The following is a 14,704-nucleotide window of genomic DNA, read 5'->3' as shown; positions in this document are numbered from 1 at the left end:
CAAATATGGAAACCTTTCAGACTTGGAGGGAAGGTGGTAGATGTTACATAATCTTACACCTGCAATCCAGCAAGTTCTTACAGCGTCCAGAAAGAGCTCAACTCAGCAATCTTATACACTCAAGTGGAAAAGGTTTTCTCCAGAAACAGGCAGGGGACATTTTGTTGGTGAAGTCCTTAGACTGATACTGTGTGTCGGTGCTCTCCCCTAGCAGTAGTAAGCTTTTGGCTTACTGAACATGTGCAGAGACTCCTGCCATCCGTGGATCCTCCCCTTGATACTTAGTTCTTTTCTTAGCTGATCCTAACAGGTCACAGCTCTCCCCTATCTCTCACACCCAAAAGAAATCAAAAGGAGAGAACACACATATTCCTTGTCACCTTTCCAGACCGGTACAGACTTCACTGATGGGTAATAGCTCATCATGACCAGCAGGTGGAGACTGAGACCAAACTTTTGGTTATAGTACATAATAGCTGTCCCTCCTTATATCACAGTCTCAGTCTCCTGCAGGTGTTGGTTGGTGAGCTGTAACCATCACCCCTTGTTAGGTCTGTTGAAATTTGTTTAGGGGTTCTTCCAACCTTGTGGGTATCACACCCTGCTGGTCTCGTGCCTGGTCCCTCCCTCCCTTCCTCCACCTCACCCCCATCCCCCCCATTGTCCGAGCGGTCGCAGGTGGCTTAGGATTTTTCTGAGGAACGGTTTTCTGTGGATGAGGACCTGGACCTTCTGGGAGACCTCCAGGATCCTTTTGGGGGGGTGGGGAGAACGGATACTGATAGCAGGGCCTTTGTGGTGATCTTGTGGCTCGGGCCGTGTTTCAGTGGGCCGGGCATGTCCTTGACTGTGTTTGATGACTGGTCCTTGGTGGGTCAGGAGGTGGCAAAGATTGAGATGACTGCCTCTTATCTCTCGGATCCCCTGTATAACTGTGGACGTCAGCCAAGTCCATGTCTCTAGGAGTAGCCACGCATCGTACCTTTTGGCTGCGTGCTTGGGCGGTTGATGCAGCATCTAAGACTAAATTGACAAAATTTCCCTTTCAGGGGTCTTTTTTTTTTGTTTGGTGAGGATTTGCCTTTCGGGGGTCTTTTTGTTTGGTGAGGATTTGGACAAGTTGGTTCAGACCTTGATGGATTCTAAAGTACCCCGCCTGCCTGAAGACCATGCCCGTCCGGCTGCTTGGGGTGGCTCTGCTCGGGGGCGTTTATGTGAGTTCCACAGATATCGCCCATGTCGAGGGGCTGCTTCCTTCCCGGCCTCTGGGGCATCCAGGGGTCCCTTTTTAAGCGCATGCAGTTCTTTCGGAGGGGGGGGGCATGATTCCTCCGCTGGCCCCTCTATCATCTGGCCTGCCCAATGACTCCTTGCCGGCGCCTCCCTTGGTTCTGGTGGGTGGGCTGAGATCACATCAGATCAGTGGGTCTTGGAGGTGATTTAGGATGGTTACGCGCTGGAGTTTTCCCATTCGTTGCAAAGTCATTTTATCCCAGGACAAGCAGGCAGCATATTCTTAACGTATGGGTTTTAAGAAGTGCCAGCGGTGTGCACGCCCGATCTCTCTCACAGACCCGCACAATTGGTGCCTCCAGTGCCTGGGTCCAGAGCATCGGGCTGACACCTGCACCCGCTGTGCTACGCTTAAAAAGCGCACTTTGAAAAATAGGCAAATCCAGCAAAATATTTTGTTTGGTACCGGATCTGCCATGGAACCTGCCGCGACGTCGACGGCACCCCAAAAGTCGGCACCGACGACGTCGACACCACCGGACCCTTCCTCGGGGTCGTTGGGCCCAGGTAAGCCGGCTAAGAAGCCTTCCACTTCCCTCGAGCGCCCTCCTGCCACAGTTGCGACACCGGCCATTCCGGCGCCGCACCGGCCCCGCAAACGCTCCACTCCGATCTCGGTGAGTGCCTCATCATCGGCCTCCTCATCGCTGGAGCGTAGAGCGGCACCTATGGTACCGAAGAAGAAAAAAGCGGTACCGGTGCCTCCCCTGGATGACCGCATCGCAGCCATACTCCAAACACAGTTACAGGAGCAGCTGCAACAACAACTCCAACAACTGTTGCCGGCGTTGCTGGCACTGCACCTTCCGGTACAGGACCGGTCCGAGCCTCGCACTGTCCCATCGGTGTCGACCCCCTCGGTACCGACTAATACCTCCATGCCGGTGCTCTTGGCCGAAACACCTACGGTGCATACCCGTGCTACTGCCGACCCTGTCCGGTCCCAGGAATGACATCGGTCTTCCTCACCTGGTAGTGCGCTTTTTAAGCGTAGCACAGCGGGTGCAGGTGTCAGCCCGATGCTCTGGACCCAGGCACTGGAGGCACCAATTGTGCGGGTCTGTGAGAGAGATCGGGCGTGCACACCGCTGGCACTTCTTAAAACCCATACGTTAAGAATATCTGCCTGCTGTCCCTGGATAACACCTGTTACGGTAAGTAACTGTGCTTTCTCACTTCTCTGTGTCAGGCAGCATGGATGAGGCAAGCTTTTTGCCAGATGCTTCAAAGATTGCTAGATCTCAAATTGGTGGTGCCCATGCCAAAGTCAGAGAGGGGCACCGGCCTGCACTCCATTTACTTTGTGGTGCCCAAGAAAGAGGGAAACTTTCAGCCCATCTTGGATCTGAAGGGGGTCAACAGGGCTCTGCGAGTTCCATTTTTTCCACATGGAAACCCTACGATCGGTCATTCTGACGGTTCAGTTAGGGGAATTTCTAACCTCTCTTGATCTGATGGAGGCCTACTTGCATGTTCTGATTCTGGCTTCTCATCAGTGGTTCCTGTGCTTTGCGATCTTGAGCCAGCACTATCAGTTTTGTGCTCTTCCCTTTGGTCTTCCTATGGCTCCTCGGACATTTACCAAGATCATGGTGGTGTGGCATTCTGGTTCACCCCTATTTGTGTCGGTTAGAAAAATGGGCGGAGAAATGGCAGATGAAGTTCAACGTGGAGAAATGCAAGGTAATGCATTTAGGCAGTAAGAATAAGGAATACGAGTACAGAATGTCAGGTGCAACTCTGGGAAAAAGTGAACAAGAAAGGGACCTGGGTGTACTGATAGATAGGACCCTGAAGCCGTCGGCACAATGCGCGGCAGCGGCAAAGAAGGCAAATAGAATGTTGGGCATGATAAAGAAAGGAATCTCGAGTAGATCGGAGAAAGTTATAATGCCGCTTTATAGGGCAATGGTCAGACCCCACTTGGAATACTGCGTCCAACATTGGTCTCCCTACCTAAAGAAGGATATAAAACTGCTGGAGAGGGTGCAGAGACGAGCAACTAAACTAGTGAAGGGTATGGAGAAACTGGAATATGAGGATCGACTTAAAACACTGGGATTGTTCTCCCTTGAGAAAAGGAGACTGCGTGGGGATATGATCGAGACCTTCAAAATACTGAAAGGAATCGATAAAATAGAGCAGAGAAGATTATTTACATTGTCCAATTTGACACGGACAAGAGGACATGAAATGAAGCTAAGGGGGGACAAGTTCAGGACTAATATCAGGAAGTTCTGCTTCACACAGAGAGTGGTTGACATCTGGAATACTCTCCCAGGGGAGATTATTGCGGAATCGACAGTCCTAGGCTTCAAAAGCAAACTAGATGCATATCTCCTTGAGAGAGGCATATAAAGATATGGTTGGCTATAAAATAAGCCAGGTGTATACCTGGCAGGGCCTCTGCGTTTGCGGATCGCCGGACTTGATGGACCGAAGGTCTGATCCGGAGATGGCGCTTCTTATGTTCTTATCTGGACGACTGGTTGATCCGCGCAAAGTCGTTTCAGGCGAGCGCTCGGGTTGTGGAGATCCTGCAGGCACTGTGATGGGTTGTCAACCTGTCCAAGAGCCGGTTGGCTCCGTCTCAGCGCCTGGAGTACCTTGGGGTTCTTTTCGACATTGGCTTGGGGAAGGTCTTCCTGCTGGAGGCCCGTGTGGTCAAATTGCATTCCCAGATTCACCTTCTGATGGCTTCCCGATGTCCTCGGGCTCAGGGTTTCCTCCAGGTTCTGGGGTTGATGGCGGCTTCCCTGGACATGATTCGGTGGGCCCAAGCTCGCATGCACCCGCTTCAGCATGCTCTGCTTTGGTGGTGGTCGTCCCAGGTGCATGATATAGACTTTCCCATTCCTCTTCAGGGGTTGGTTCGTCACAGTTTCCGTTGGTGGCTACAGTCTTCCAATCTGGTTCAGGGAGTGAGTCTGGATCAGCCCCAGTGGACAGTCCTTATCACGGACGCCAGTCTCCTCGGTTGGGGAGCTCTGTGTCTCAGTCGCTGGGCTCAGGGCAGTTGGTCTACAGAGAAGGCATCTAGGTTGATCAATGTTCTAGAGACCAAAGCCATTTGGCTGGCTTTGCTAGCGTTCCAGACCTTGTTGACGGGCAAGTCTGTTCGGGTTCTTTCAGACAATGCCACAGCAGTGGCCTATAATCACACGTCAGGGGGAAACCAAGAGTCATCTGGTGGCGCAGGAGGCGGTTCTGCTCATGACCTAGGTAGAGTCTCATCTTCTGGACATCTTGGCTTCCCACATAGCAGGAGTGGAGAATGTCCAGGCAGACTTTCTCAGTCAGCACGTGCTAGATCCCAGAGCCTTTGAGTTGATTGTGTGGACTTGGGGGTCAGCCGGTCCTGGACCTGATGGCCACGAGTGTCAATGCCAAAGTGCCTCGGTTCTTCAGTCAGTGCAGGGATGTTCAGGTCGAGGGGCTGGATGCTCTGGTTCAGCCGTGGCCGACGGTGGGCCTTCTGTACGTGATGGGCAGAGTTCTTCATCGCATTACTTGGCATCCCAACCGCGTGGTGGCCCCGGTACCCGTGGTACGCAGATCTGGTTTGTCATCTCGTGGCAGATCCTCTTCCACTGTCCCTCTCATCCGACCTGCTGTCTCAGGGTCCCATTCCGATGTTCAATCCAGGGCCCTTTTTTTCTTATGACTTGGCTTTTGAGCGGGAACGCCTAGGTGGTAAGGGTTATTCAGATAAAGTAATCTCAACTCTCTTGGGATCTCAGAGACTTTCTACTTCTAGGGCTTATGTGGCATCTCAGGGGTGGTGTGCTGTGCATGTAGTAGTTCCTTTTTGCATCTCTTTGACTTGGAGTTCCTGCATGATGGCCTGGCCTGGTCTTCTCTCTGGGTTCAGCTTGCGGCCTTGTCCACTTTTCACGGGTTGCTGCAGGGTCGGCACTTGACTTCTCTGCTGGACATGGTTCACTTTTTGAGGGCAGCCAAATTTCTTTGGCCTCCGGTGTGGCTTTCGGTTGAGATCTTGGGATCTCAATCTGGTCCTGTCTGTGCTTGTGTGCCCTCTTTTTGAGCCCTTAGGTTCCTGCTCCTTGAAGGACCTTACTCTTAAAGTGGTATTTTTGGTGGCTTCAGCCTTTCTTTTGTAGGCCTCTCTTCCTGGAGTTTTCTAGGGTGCATGCGGTGTTTTGGCCTGTTCCTTCTTTTCTGACAAAGGTGGTTTTGCCATTTCATGTCAATCAGTCCATAGTCCTCCCGGTGTTGGGAAGTCAGGAGGGTTCTTTGGAGCAGCGGCAGTTGCGCAAGTTGGATACCTTCTTCAGAAAAAGCCTGTTCTGGAATTTCTCAAGGCTCATTCTACTCGGGGGTCAGGTAGCCTCTGGGGCTGAGTCTTCGTTTGTACCTCCAGTGGATATTTGTAAAGCAGCAGTTTGGTCTTCTCTGCATGCTTTTGTGCGTCACTATCGTGTGGGCACCTCTCCTGCTGGGACTCCAAGCTAATGTTTCACTGCTAGCTCCTGGACCAGCCATAGCTGACTGCGCAAGGTCAAGTAGATAGGATGCCTTTGCCCTGTGGTGTCTGTGTTCTTGCTCCATGATACTATAGCCTTGTGCTATTCATCTAGCCCAAGGGTTTTCAACCCAGTCTTTGGGGACATACAGTACCTAGCCAGTCAGTTTTTCTTTTTTTTTTTTATAATCTTTATTCATTTTCTTTTGTTACAACAAGTGTTTCATATAAACTTATTAGATACTTAAATATATACACTTGATATACATACTTATCATCTTCAAGTTTAACATTTTTTTAGAAAATTAATTTTATACAAGTTTTATAATATTATGCAGTAAATCTAGATTTATATAATTTCTTTTGAATGTAGTATTCCCCCTCCCTCCCTCCCTCCCATTCAATCAATAATATTTCAAAACAACTTTATTGTAAATTCATTCAACATTGATATAGTGTGTAAATCAGAAATAAAATCCCATCTCATTTCCCTCTAATCAATTTTTATCTTGGGAAAAGTTAATCATTCATTATAAAATTCTGTTAATGGTCTCCATATCTTTTGAAATTTATTAATATATCCTTTTTGTGTTGCTATGGTAAGTTCCATTTTATATATATGACAAACAGAATTCCACCAGAAAGTGTAATTTAATCTGTCATGATTTTTCCAATTCAATGTGATTTGTTGTACTGCTATTCCAGTTAAAATGTATAATAATTTGTTATTATTTGATGTTATTTGACTTTTTGTTCTCATTGTTGTTCCAAATAATATAGTATCATATGTCAAGGCTACTGGGTTTTCTAACATCCTATTAATTTGAGGCCAAATTGATTTCCAGAATGTTAAGATGAATGGACAAAAGAATAGAAGATGGTCTAATGTCCCAATTTCAATATGACAGTGCCAGCATCTATTAGATTTAGAGCTATCAATTCTATGTAAACGTGTAGGGGTCCATAAAGCTCTATGTAAAAGAAAAAACCAAGTTTGTCTCATAGATGCTGACAACGTACATTTTAACCTCCAAGACCAAAGTCGTGGCCATTGAGATGCACTAATTTGGTGCTTTATCTCAATGCTCCAAATGTCTCTAAGACCATTTTTTGGTTTTTTATTTATATATCCAGATATTAATTTATACCACTGTGCAGCTTCATGTCCTATTGAATTTATCTGGAAACACAAGAATTCCAAGCTGTGATAATTAGTAAGATTTTTCCATTCAGGGAACCCTTCTTGAATGGATTGCTTCAATTGCAACCATCTAAAATATTGTGTTTTATTAAGATCAAATTTATGTTGCAATTGTGAAAACTCCAGCATTTTACCATTTTTTATTATATCGTCTAGAATACGAATACCTGCTGTCATCCAGTTTTTCCAGATTATTTTGAAACCGCCTATTTTGATCTTGGGGTTTAACCAAATTGTTTGAGTTGTTGATTTACTAATTGGAATAGGAGTTAGATTACTTATATATCTTAAAGTTTTCCATGTATCCATGAATATTTTATGTTCTTTGTATAGCCTTGGCATTTTGATACTAACTACATGACTAAGACGTAATGGAAACATAAGTCTCCATTCTAGCCAAAACCATTCTGGGATATTTACATTGGGCTCTGGGAGGATCCAATACATACCTTGACGTAAAATATAGGCTTGATGATACCTATAGAAGTTGGGAAAGTTTACCCCTCCCTCCGCAATTGGTCTTTGTAGTGACACTAAAGCAACTCTGGGATTTTTCCCAAGCCAAATAAACTTTGTCAATATTTTATTTAATTTTTTATAAAAAGAATTTTGGAAGAAAATTGGTATCATTCCCATTTGGTAACAGACTACAGGTAATATCATCATTTTAACAGTTTGTATTCTTCCCCACCAAGATAAGTGTAAAGGGTTCCATTGCTCACACATCTCTGTTATTTTTTGTAATAAATTTTTTTCATTAATTTTCATTGTGTCATCTATATTTTTTGTAATCCAAATTCCAAGATATTTAATAGCATCCTCCTTCCAAACAAAAGAGAATGATTTAAATAAACCTTTTGTACAATGTATATTTAATGGAAGTACTTCTGATTTGTTCCAATTTATTTTATATCCTGAAAATTTTCCAAATTTTTCAATTAGTTCAAGTAAATGTGGAATGGTAGATTCTGGGTTCCTCAAATATAATAATAAATCATCAGCATAAGCTGATATTTTATATTCTTTATCTGAATAAGGTATACCTTGTATCTCCTTTACTTGTTGGATTGCTAATATTAAGGGTTCTAAAACTATATCAAACAGTAAAGGAGACAAAGGACAACCTTGTCTAACTCCTCTTTGTAGATTGAATTTTTCTGAAAACATATTATTAATGTATAATCTAGCAGAAGGGGAGCTATATAATGTTTGTATCATTTGTGAGAATCCAGGACCTATACCAAACCATTCCATTGCTTGATACATAAATGTCCATTCTATTCTATCAAAAGCCTTTTCTGCATCTAAAGATACAGCAAAAGAGGGCTCGTTCATTTTCTTTGTTAAGTATAACATATGGAATGCTAGTCTAGTGTTATGAGATGAATGTCTTTGAGCAACAAATCCTGTTTGAGACATACTTATAATATGTGGGAGAGCTTTAGCCAATCTTAACGCAAGGATTTTTGCTAATAATTTTCCATCTACATTTATTAAAGAGATTGGTCTATAGTTTGATACCAAAGTGGGATCTTTATTTGGCTTTGGCAAAACTATTGTTAATGATTCTGCCATAGTGCCATTTGTACAACCTTTATTAAGTTGATATTGAATAAGATTTAATAAATAGGGTAATAAAAAGTTTTGAAATGTTTTATAAAATTCAACTGTATAACCATCACCACCTGGAGCGGATCCAACTCTAAGGGATTTCAAAGCTGTTTCTAATTCTTTTAGTGATATTGGTTCTTCCATACTTCGTTTTATATGTTCAGGAACTTTTGGACCCTCTAATAAATTTAAGAATTCTAAACCTTCCTTTTCTTTATTTAAATAAGTCTCGGAAGAATAAAGAGATTTATAGAATTTTAGAAATTGTTTTAAGATTGGATCAATTTGTGTAAGTGTTTCACCATTTTCATCTTTTATAGCAATTATTTTTGTTTTCTTTTTTTTCACTTTTAGATAATTTGCCAGTATTCTTCCCGACTTATTTGAGTTTCCATAATACAGTGCCTGCTGTGCAAATAAATCTTTTCTTATCATTTTTGATGATATTTCATTGTATTTACATTTGAGTTTTAACAGTTCTTGTTGTATAGAATATTCCCATTTTTTTATTAGTTTTAATTCTAAATTTTTAATTTCTTTTTCTAAATTAGAGTATTGTTTTTTATTTTGTTTGTTAAGATAAGCCGAATAAGAAATGATTTGTCCTCTTATTGATGCTTTAAATGCATCCCATAATATTTCTCTAGAGATCTCATCTTTATCATTTACTTGAAAAAAATCTTTCATTTTTATTTGAAAATTTTCACAAAATATTGGATCAGCAAGCAATGTATTATCAAACTTCCATATTGGTCTATTTGTATTTTGATCTGTGATCTTAATTTCAATCCATACCCCACCATGATCAGATAAAATAATTGGATCAATGGCAGCTTTTGTTACTTGATGTGCTAGGTGTTTTGATATAAAAATATAATCTATTCTTGAAAAGGAATTGTGAACATGAGAACAGAATGAAAATTCCCGTCCATTAAAATGAAGTATTCGCCAAATATCTATTAAATCACAAGTTTGTATTAAATTATCTAATCCCATTGATTTCATATATCTACTTGGGTTTTTGTCCAATAGAGGATCCATAACAGCATTAAAATCCCCAGCTACTATTAGATTTGAAGTAGCCAGTGGCAATATCAGTTGTTGAAGAGTTTTAAAAAATTCATTTTGGTTCGAATTAGGGGCGTATATATTAATCAACGTCATGGTAGTATTTCCCAGATTCATTTCCACAATTATCCATCTTCCATTAATATCTGTTGCCTTTAATTTGAATGTAGCAGTACATTTTTTATTTACCAGAATAGCAACACCTGCTTTTTTCCTTGTAGCTGGTGAGAAAAAACAATGTTTGACCCAACCTCCTTGTAGTTTACTAGATTCAATATTTGAGAGGTGGGTCTCTTGTATAAAGCATAAATCCGCATTTTGCCTTTTTAAAAATAGTAGAGCTTTTTTCCTTTTTATCATATGATTTAGACCATTAACATTTAAGGATATTATTTTAAGATCCATTTATGTATTTTTGATATATTTTCCTTAAAATTATATGAATTGTTTTTCTTAATTTTTTCCCCCAGTATTTAAAATATTTTAGAATGTACACTTTTTCTTTTTTTTCCCATTTTCCATTATATTTTCCCATTCCCTTCCCTCCCTTCCCTCCCTTCCCTCCCCATTTTAGTATGACCACTTGGATACGCATTTTGAGGTTAGGTGTATATAACTCCTACAAGCTATTAAAATATATAAATTTATTTACTACTATTATTATTTATTTTATTTTATTTTATTTTATTTTTTTTTTTTTTTTTAATTATATTTCTCCATTTAGAGATGTTTTAATTTATTTTATTTCATTATAAATTCCCAATGTATAATTTTTTTTTTTTTTTTTTTTTTTTTGTTTTGGTTTGTATTGTATAATAAAATAATTGTTTTCTAACAGTAAGTTCTAAGTGGTTTCAAGAAATGTTTTCATTTTTAAATAATAAGTATAATTTATATTATTTCCCTTTTCTTTAAGGAAATTATTGCATATGACAACAATGTATACCACTAATTCAGTTATATATGAATTAATTCAAAATGATATATAGTTGTAATTGAAATATTATAACTTATATTTTTAAGGCTTAGGTATATGTTTGAAGGCAGTCACAAAGGATGAACAGATTTCTCCTCAGTCCAACCTTCAGGAGATTACCTTTAACTTTTTCCCTTCAAAATAGTCATTAGTTACATTTTAGAATATCAAATCAAAGAGTAGGAAACTATTATGTCCAGAAGAGCATTCCTTTTCTTTTCTTTTCAGAGCAAGCTGTGGCAATAACATCTCTGAGTGTCTGTTACTGTCTTGGTCGTCGTCACAAATCGTATCTTGGTTTTGTAAAAAGGGTTTAACAAACAAATGACATTCCGGTAATATCAGGAAATTATTCTCAGTTTTCACAATCCTCCTGTCTTATTTTGCGTCTCAAGTTTTTCTTGTCTATTGTTATTTCAGTCAATTTTCAATCTATATCCATTTCATTTCTTTGTCTTTGATCCAATCCTTCGTTTGTCTCATGTTCGTTCATATCTTATCTCTCATCAGCATGGCAAGATTGCATGTTGGATCCTTTTGACATAGAATCAATTTCGTTGTTTAGAATATTCCTGTAGTTTAAATCACAGTTCTATGTTCTTCTATTTCCTTTCAGTTGGATTTGAAAGATCTGTTTCTGTTTCTGTATCGAACTTTACATTTGTATTCCAATTTAATCTTTATGTTTTATTAATTTAAACATAATTATAAATATAAACACAAATATATTATTCGATAATAAGTTCTTGTTTAAGAGGACATTGGCTGTTCATATTGATCAAGGAAATCTTGAAGTTTTGTAGGATCTGAAAAATTTTGAGTCTTGTTAGCAATGGTAATTTTCATTACTGCTGGATACAGAAGGCCATATCTAGCCCCTAGAGCTCGCAGTTGGGGTCTCATGTCCAGGAATTGTTTTCTTCGTAGTGCAGTCTCTTTTGCAAAGTCAGGAACAATGTGGATTCTTGCATCCTGACATTTTAGGTTTTTGTTTTCCTTTGCTAGCTGGCAGATTTCTACTGCTTGTTGGTGTCTCAAAAGTTTAAATATTAAAGTTCTTGGTCTTGATTGAAGGTTTTTATTCTGTGTTGGTATTCTGTGCGCTCTTTCTATTTCTAATGCAGATTTGAATTTTAAAGGTAGTATTTTAGGTAGAAATTGTTCCAGGAATGTTATAGGGTCATTTTTTTCTACCCCTTCCGGAATTCCGATGATCCTTAAATTATTCCTTCTTTCTCTATTTCGGCTGTCTTCCAAGTCTCTTTTAATTTCTTCAACTTCTTTCCATATTATTTTAGATTTTCTCATGTCTGTATTTAGTTGTTCTGTATTGTTTTCTAGATCATTTATTTTATTTTCAACTATATCAACTCTTTTGGTGAGAATTGCAGCATCTTCAATTGCTTTTTTTAGTTTTTTATTGCTGTCTAATACTATTTCTTTAATTTGTCTCAATTCTTCCATGACGTCGGGGCTTTCATCTGATGGCAACGGAACTTTTGAGGGTGTGTTATTTGGCTCTGGTTTTGATCTTTTATTGCTGCTACCAATACCGGAACCACTTGCTTCTGCATCATTTTTGTTTTGTTTTTTAGATGTCATCTTCTTTTATTCTTTTCTTCTCTTTATTACAGCTTATCTTCACTGTCTCTTGGTATCAGTTTCAATATTTTGTCTCTTATCTTTTTTGTTTTGAGTATTCTATTTATGATGAGTGGATTTCTTTCAGGATTTGTTTCTATATTTTTTAAAATTTTTCTTTTTCCAGCCTTTTTCCTTTTTTTTTTTTTTTTTCCTTCTTTTCTCCTTTCTTAATTATCTGTCTCAATCTTTTATTAGAACAGACTCAAAACTTTTATTTCAATATTCTTAGAGCAACTGTCAGTTATTTGTCTCAAGTTCTATTGCTGTGAGTAAAAAAAAATGTCAGTAGTTCTTCTCTCTGTTTCTCTTCCTTCAAGCCTTGTCTCAGCTTTTTATGAAGGCAATAATATTCAAATTAGCAACCTTTCTTTCCTTAATTTTTAGATATTGCTGTTTAATCTTTTACAGATTTATTTTGTTAAATCTGTTAGTCACTTTTTTTTTTTTGTTGACACTTTGCATCAGCGCTGAAAATTCAGTAATCCTTTTTTCTTGCTTTCCTCTTATGAGCCCAATCGCAGCCCTTACTAAGGAGAGCAGTAATCCTTTCAGTATTTTTGAAATATATGTATAAGTATATATTTTTATCAGTTTCCAGCGCCTCTCATTCTTCGATATTATTTTTTTTTAGGTTAAAAACCGTTGGTCTTTTATACTGTCATCTTTCTCACAGCCCAAGAAAAAACAAACAATCTTTTATATCAGAAGAGGAGAGGAGATGACATTATATTATATTAGTCATTCACAATTTTTTTTGAATTTGGCAGCAAGGAAATAGATTTAAAAAAAAAAACCGTTGTCAAGTTTTATAGCTAACTTTACTTCATCTCCGGCAGAGGAGAGCTATTTTAAAACAGCTTATCTCCACAGCACGACAGGCACAACCTCCTCATTTATTATTTATAAAGAAGAAATTTTCAAGCTTGTTGTTAGGTAGCTCACCAGCAGTTTCAAATTTCGTCAGTCTCCTGCTTTTTACTCCTTACTTCTCAGACTTTAAAAACGGCACTTTCACTTTGATTTTTTCGTCTTCAAACGTCTCTCCGTCTCTGTTGAGGATGCAGATTTCAATTTATATCACCATCAAGATCATGGGAAATAAATTTTTTTGTAGTAAATTTCGTAAAATAAGCTTGTTTGTACGGAGCTTCGCCTTCACCCGACCGTCATCATTCGCGTCCAAGCCACGCCCCCGCCAGTCAGTTTTTCAAGATACAATGGGGCTAGTGCAGTGGTCTCAAACTCAAAACCTTTGCAGTGCCACATTTTGGATTTGTAGGTATTTGTAGGGCCTCAGAAAAAAAAAATAGTTACTATCTTATTAAAGAAATGACAATTTTGCATGAGGTAAAACTCTTTATAGTTTATAAATCTTTCCTTTTGGTTGTCTTAATAATATTGTAATTTATAACTAAAGAGACATACACTTCCCCCTCCGTATTCGTGAATTCCATTTCTACAGATTCGCTTATTTGTGATTTTAAATGAAAAAAAATTACTTTCATTTTATGGGCTATTTTAAGCCCTCTAAGCCCCCCTTAAGCCTTACCTGGTGGTCTAGCGGGTTTTCGTGGCAGGAGCAATCTTCCCATGCTCCTGCCCCTTGCAAATCGCTCACAGGAAATGGCTTGAGAGACTACAGGAGCTCAAGGCAGCCATTTCCTGTGAGTGATCTGCACGGGGTAGGAGCGTGGGAAGATTGATCTTGCCTGAAAACCCGCTAGACCACCAGGTAAGGCTTAAGGGGCTCACAGGGCTAAAAAAATAGCCGGGGGAAGGAGGGGATAAGGGCAGAACCGGCCTGAATATTATTTGCCGGCCGGCTCTGCCCCTAACCCCCGTGAATACGGAGGGGGAAGTGTATGATGAAGAAACTGTTTTATTTTACTTTTATTATGATAAACATACCGAGGGCCTCAAAATAGTACCTGGTGGGCCATGAGCTTGAGACCACTGGGCTAATGTATGCAAATTTCTCATACATCTTCATAGTGCTTATAAGACTAGGTTGATAACCCCTGATCTAGACTTGCTTGCAATCCAAATAAACCAGGAGAATGAGTGTCCAAACAATATCGTACTTTTTTGGGGGTATGGTTTAATTAAAACTTTCACTTTGACATTCAGGGCTGGGCAGTGCAAAATTAAAAAGTGAGGGGTGTGTGTTGATTGTTTGTTGGGTTTTTTTTTTTTTTTAGCAGTGTTTGAAACATTTGTAGGATAACTAAGAACTGTGTATTTGGCATGTTGATTAATATCTCATTGCATCGATTTCTGAAAAAACAACAACTTGACTTTGCCGTTACTTTGTTTTACTTCTGCAGATAGATAAGATATGAGCAGTGATTTGGTCATCTGTTCATACTTTCACTAAACATTATTCCCTGGATATAGCTTTTCATCAAGATATGCTATTTTTGGTCAACAT

This window comes from Geotrypetes seraphini, chromosome 12 (genome assembly GCF_902459505.1).
Source record: "Geotrypetes seraphini chromosome 12, aGeoSer1.1, whole genome shotgun sequence".
In the NCBI taxonomy this organism is placed as follows: domain Eukaryota; kingdom Metazoa; phylum Chordata; class Amphibia; order Gymnophiona; family Dermophiidae; genus Geotrypetes; species Geotrypetes seraphini.
Note: the sequence above shows the minus strand (reverse complement) of the source record.